We start from the raw sequence: 6,003 nt of genomic DNA, 5'->3' as shown, positions 1-6,003 counted from the left end.
TACTGAAGCAACAGAATACATTTTTGTTCGTTTGAATAACAGAGAAGCTCTGATAACCCACTAATAAAGAGCAGTGATAGAGACCAAGGACAGGTCTCCAGCCAGGAGAAGATAAGCGCAACTACAGTAGAGTCCATGCTATACATGACTTTAAGCGATAACAGAAGAGCGAGCTTGCCTCCTGCGTAAACCCAAGTCTGACACAAGTGATGTTTTTGGTAGGCAGCCAAAGTTCAACATACAAAATAGACCACTAGCCCAAATATGCAAAAAAGTGTCTAAGAACAATCATAATATGAAAATATGGTTACACTTGGCAAAAGTGTTTGCAATTACTTCTCATTTATGGAAATACATCACATTAAAGTTATAAAGTTCTACTTTAAAAAGTAACAACTATAAATTTCTAAAATGTGACTTTTGCAAGATTTTAACATTATAAAGGCAGCATAACTAGACACATCTCATTAAGTGTCATCACAAACTCCAGACAAGTATGGAATAATGCAGAACAAAAAAAACCATAACAGGGGAAAAAAAAAATTTAAAAATCATCTATAAGAATACATTTTCTCCTTTTCACGAGGTTTTAACCCTAAGGGAGATTACAGTTGCTCCAACACACAGGAATATTCTCATGACTTTAACATCCAGGCATTAAAAGAAACAGTCTGCCTCAATTCCGCATGCAGTGATTGACAAGAGATGGGACCCTTGTGAGTGCACTTCAGAATTCCTACGATCGGCTCTGTTGAGGACCACTGGATATCTAAAGCTCAGTCACAATCCTTCTCACATTACTGACAAAACATTCAGAAGTCTGTAAGACTAGTATTCCAAATCGAGACAACATAAACACCTTCAAAATTATCAAAACAATCAATAATCACAGTTCCTTATCATACAAATACAACAGTGCTATGTAATCTCAGTTATTGCATCAGAAAACAAAAAACTTAAGAATTACTTAAAATAAGAATAGGAAGATCATTAGGCCGTTCCAAACGATAGCTGGTTATAGATTAACACCAGCGTCAGATCAGTTTTTAGGTCCTTAGGACATAAGATCTGCTGATGAAAGTGACTTAGATAAAGGCAACAAAGTTGGGAAATGAGGTTAGACTTTTCACAAATAAAACACTTCCATTATGTAAAACATCATTCTTAGCTGAGAACTTGGGAGTCCAATTAGAGTTTTGCAATAGCAGCTTATGCTAAATATATTATACATAGGTATACACATGTGTAGATATAGAGATTTAATTTTTATATATTTATATGTCAAATTAGTGTGTATATATTTATAAACGTGCATACACTTGTATATAGAGATAAAATTTGAATATGACATCTGTAAAAAAATAAGATAAATGATGTATGAACTTGACAACTCAGAGGAAGGTCAGTTCATGCAGGTCCTCACTGCCTAGTAAAGAACACGTTTAGCTATTAGAGTCTGGGTTTACACAAACATTTTGGAGAAGTAAGGCAGATTTGAAGTGAATCTCTCTACCATCTTCCCTCTTCCAGGTGTTGGTCTGGTTGCAGAGCAGTGTTGATGCAAGTGAAACAGGTTCCTTGCAGAGAAAACGAAGCCAGAAGCTCTTATCCATGTGCAAATATCTTCCAAGCCCTATCAGATACATTCAAGTTCAAACTGCTAATTGAGCACAAAGCTACTGAAGGTGTTCAGTCGAGGAGGCAAGTCTTAATTCAGGCTGAAGCAAAACCTCAGATGTGTACACAGCGAAGATGCAGAGGCTTTGGCCGAGCAGCTCCTTGGGCACGGCTGGTGGGGGAAAGCAAACCCCCATCCGCAGAGACTGGGCAGGCAAGGCTAGGGGAAGAACGGCTCCGGGGACAAGGGCCTCCCAAGGCTTTTGTTTTCTTCCAACTGTACTTGCTGCTAAAGTGTCTGGATAGTGCAGTCATATATACGACAAACATTTATAAACTCAGAGCTGCATCCAGAAGAAAATATAAAAAAGGTTTCTGACAATGTTTGTATTCGGTGATGGGGCAGGTGTACATCAGAGCAAGTATATGCTGTATATGCTGTATAAAACTAGATATTGGTCCATACAATTTTTCACATCTTGAACAGTGAACACCACCATGCTTCCATTAGCCAGTTCCTTTTTACCTAACTCACACCTTCTCAAAAAGAACAGGGAATGACATGACTCTAAGCCTTTGCTTCAATTGCCAATTAATTATTAAGGAAAAAATACAATGTTAGGAGAATGCAAATCCAATCTATTTGTGCTAGGACTGCACTTAATGATTATGCTGAAAATAAACAAAATCTAAAAATAAAAAATATCATTTAATAAGTATACATCATTTTACTCTTCTGCAGAGACAAAATACCGCCTCTTCTAACAAAGATATTAAGAAAAGCTCTAATATTAAGTTTTGTATAATGCCTTTGGAAACAAACAAACACACACCCAAACACAAAACACAGTATTCCAAGTTATTAGAAAAATAATTTAGAAAAAATATTGTAATGGAATAGCTGACAGTATCTGTAAAAAAGACCAGGGAGAATCGTAGCAGTATGCACAGCTGAGGACTGGAAGGTGAACAGCTGAAGGGACAGAGGGACAGCTGTTAAACTGTTATTTTCCTGTCAAGTTCTCCTCCTTTGTGAAGTAGGAAGTTTTTAAACAAAACATCACTACCAACAAAAACAACCAAGAGCATGTAAGTCAACCAATGTAAGACTGTAGCCTGAGAAACAAACATGTTTTTCCATCCTTAGTCACGCCTGATCTTCCTCTAAAACAAACAAAGGCACAGCTGCCAGACTTTAAAAAAAGTCTGGTGTTCACATGTATAGCCTTTATAGAACAAATTAAGAGAGAAACCCACATTTTTTTTTAAGTATATTGATTAATGCTCCATATTAGAACTAGATAACAAGTGGGAGATTCAAGAAACCAAAACCCAGAGTATGTTTTGCCACATTCATGTAACTTTGTGCATTCACTGTACAAACATGCTCCGCTCCGTCACTGGGTGTGCTGGCTGTTGGGAAAGAAAGAGCTCCCTTGAAGAGAGCAATTCTTACAAGCTGTTGACAACTACATCTGCTTTCTGCCAGAGCTCTACATTTACCCTCAGGAAAGCAAGCACGAGCATGTTAAGCTCAACCACCTCAACATATAGTTTCTAAAATGAGTATCTAAATAAAGAGCTAGAACTGCTCTTGATATTCTATAAGAAGTGAAATAATTAGGCCCATTATTGGTATACTAATTTTCTACTGTGAGACACTGAAGTCAGCAAGTTCAAAATATTCCCCTGATTTTTTATTTCCTCAGAATTCTGATCATTAGTTCTTCATGCTCTCTCCACATGGAGATCAGCCCTTCTTCCCACACTGAAACTGCAAGTTAATTTGCTACAGTAAGAAAACAACTTAATATAGGAAACTGCAAAAAATCTCCACAAAATAAGAAAACTAAGTTTTCTTGCAAGGAAAAAGTATCTACTAAGGTCCAGATGTTCCTATCCCTGACTGAATACCCAAAAAGATGAGAACTTTCAAGTCAGAATTAAACTGCATTAATGGTTGGCAGTAATGAAATCAGCTGTTCAACTATTGAGGAGTTTCAGAAGTATTTCTGGAGGGGAAAAAAGCACAAAATAAAAATGCACTACATTTTGAAAACCTCAAAGATACAGTCCATCTATTTGGGAATCTGTAGTTATACCAAGGGCACATTAAATAGATGCACTAAGCCTCCATTAATAATATCAAAAGCTAGAATCTGCAGTAAAAGTTAAGCATATACAAAAGCACCATGTTCAGAATAGAAAGTGTATTAAAGTTATTTGACTAATAGACAAGCTATTTGAATCTCTGACCTAAAAAATAATGCTCTTTTTTCTATCTGAATACAAGCTGTATATTAAGCAGTCTATTTTGCTTTGAAGTATATTCTGCTTTCGCATTTCTGTTCTCAGAAGGCTGAGTTAACCCACCCAATATAAAAAACAGTCTTAGCTATTTTTTTTTTCAAGTCAGAACTTTCCTGCTCTGATCTGAACATGCAGGTCGGTATTCGTGGCAAATGTTTGTTAGTAATGCTCCTTAAATTTGTCAAGCTTTTGAACCACACAAAACATGTATGTTCTCATACTTCCAATGTGGCAACAACAGACTCATGTGCTGCCAAAACAACTGACTTTATTGTCCTAACATCACATGCACACTCTGCAAAGATGCCTAGCAGGCACAGGGCCTTTCTCCATCTAGAAAAGCTCATTAGTGTCGCACACTGTACAAGGGAGACTACCAAAGACTTTTGCCTGGAAGAACAGTGAGACATGTTCATAAAACTCAGTATGAAATATAAAAAGAATCTGATGCTTAGAAGTGCCTCAGGCAAACCAACACATTAAAAAAAGACAAATCAGCATAGAAAAAATTTCTTTACAACACTCTAAACTGAAGGAGATAAAGGTCTATTTAAACTAGTTGTACATCTTTGAAGATGATCTGAAAGTGAGGAAACAGACAACAAAATCTGGCAAACGTTTAAAGCAGAAATAACAGTGATGCTAATAATGAGTGAACTAGTCAGGTGAGGACTATCAAATAAATTAGCAGGTCTGTATGTTGCAATTTCAGCAAAAAAAAGTGGGTGAAATCAACACTAATGAAGTTTTCATTTGATGGACTGGATTTTTAATGGCTTGGGAAGACACCGAGATAGAAACCGTGAGGAACTTCAAAAGCAGTTTAAGCAGACAGCACACCAAATCTTCAAACTGAGAAATACACTTCCCTAATAGAACATTCCTCTGATACTCATTAGACACACACATTTTACAGAGGTTTCACAGTTTAGTCTATCCTAAACTCCGAATCACAGGCTTCAAACAAAACAGATAACTAACAAATAAGCTTAGAAGTTAGTACTGAATTTAGACATGTAACATGGAAAAGAAAAAACACAAAACCAAAGGCACCCATGAAGCACCATTGCTGGTTTCTACAAAAACATTAGAGTGACTGTAGAGAACCAAAATATTTTGGTGACTTTTAAAGGTAGCCAAGGTCTCCATTCTAATAAATGTAAAGAAAATCACATTTAACCTAGTCTTTCTGGTAAATCAGAGTAACGCATTTGAAGCGTCTCATAGAGAATATCTCCCAATGAAAACATACCTGGTAAGAAAGTACTAGATACACCAAGTCTTGAAGTATAAGGCAACCAGGATCAGACTATGCTACAGTCTGGAAACTGTCAAAAGATGCCACAGTTATTCATGCTGGTTTCTTCTTCAGATCATAGCGACCTTGACATCTGAAGCACACTGACGAGCTTACAAATTTCAGTCTACATGTTTGCAGTTCTTCCTGGAGATGTAAATTACAGCACAAGGAATGTAAGTTTTAAAAAAAGAAAAAAAAAAAAAAATTCAAGTGTTTTCGAGGCAAGTTGTTCCTATTCTTTACAAAGGCTCAGAAAGTGAGAAGGTAACATATACTCCAGTAAAACTTCCAGATTTAGTTTCAAATGCAAACACTCACTGAAAAATCCAGATTAAAGAAACAACACCAAAAGTCATTATGAATTTATATTACATTGACTGCTAGAATATTATACTGAAGACACAGTGGTACTAGCAATATAAATGACCACATACAAGGAAAAGTAAGTTTCTCAAACAGTAGAGAAGATATCAACTTGTTTAACTTGAAAATATTTTCAAGTTAACAGAAAGATATGGCTTGATCAAATTGTTTTTAAAAAAATAGTCCTACTTACGATAATCCCCAAAACAAAATGATTCCTGATACTGTGGATCAAAGTAGCCTACTAGAAAGAGTCACTTTGGATGACGGTGCATTCTGCATCACTACTAGTTCTGTGTATATTGTAATGCATCCTAAACTAAGTAAATCTTTAAAGACTTACTGATCTAAAAATGAGTATCTGAGATGAGGTTCTTAAAGTATTCTTTATTAACATCATTAAAAGTTGCAGA

The sequence above is a fragment of the Caloenas nicobarica genome, chromosome 8 (genome assembly GCF_036013445.1).
Source record: "Caloenas nicobarica isolate bCalNic1 chromosome 8, bCalNic1.hap1, whole genome shotgun sequence".
NCBI classification, from domain to species: Eukaryota; Metazoa; Chordata; class Aves; order Columbiformes; family Columbidae; genus Caloenas; species Caloenas nicobarica.
The sequence above is the reverse complement of the archived record's forward strand: the minus strand, read 5'-3'. Positions refer to the sequence as shown.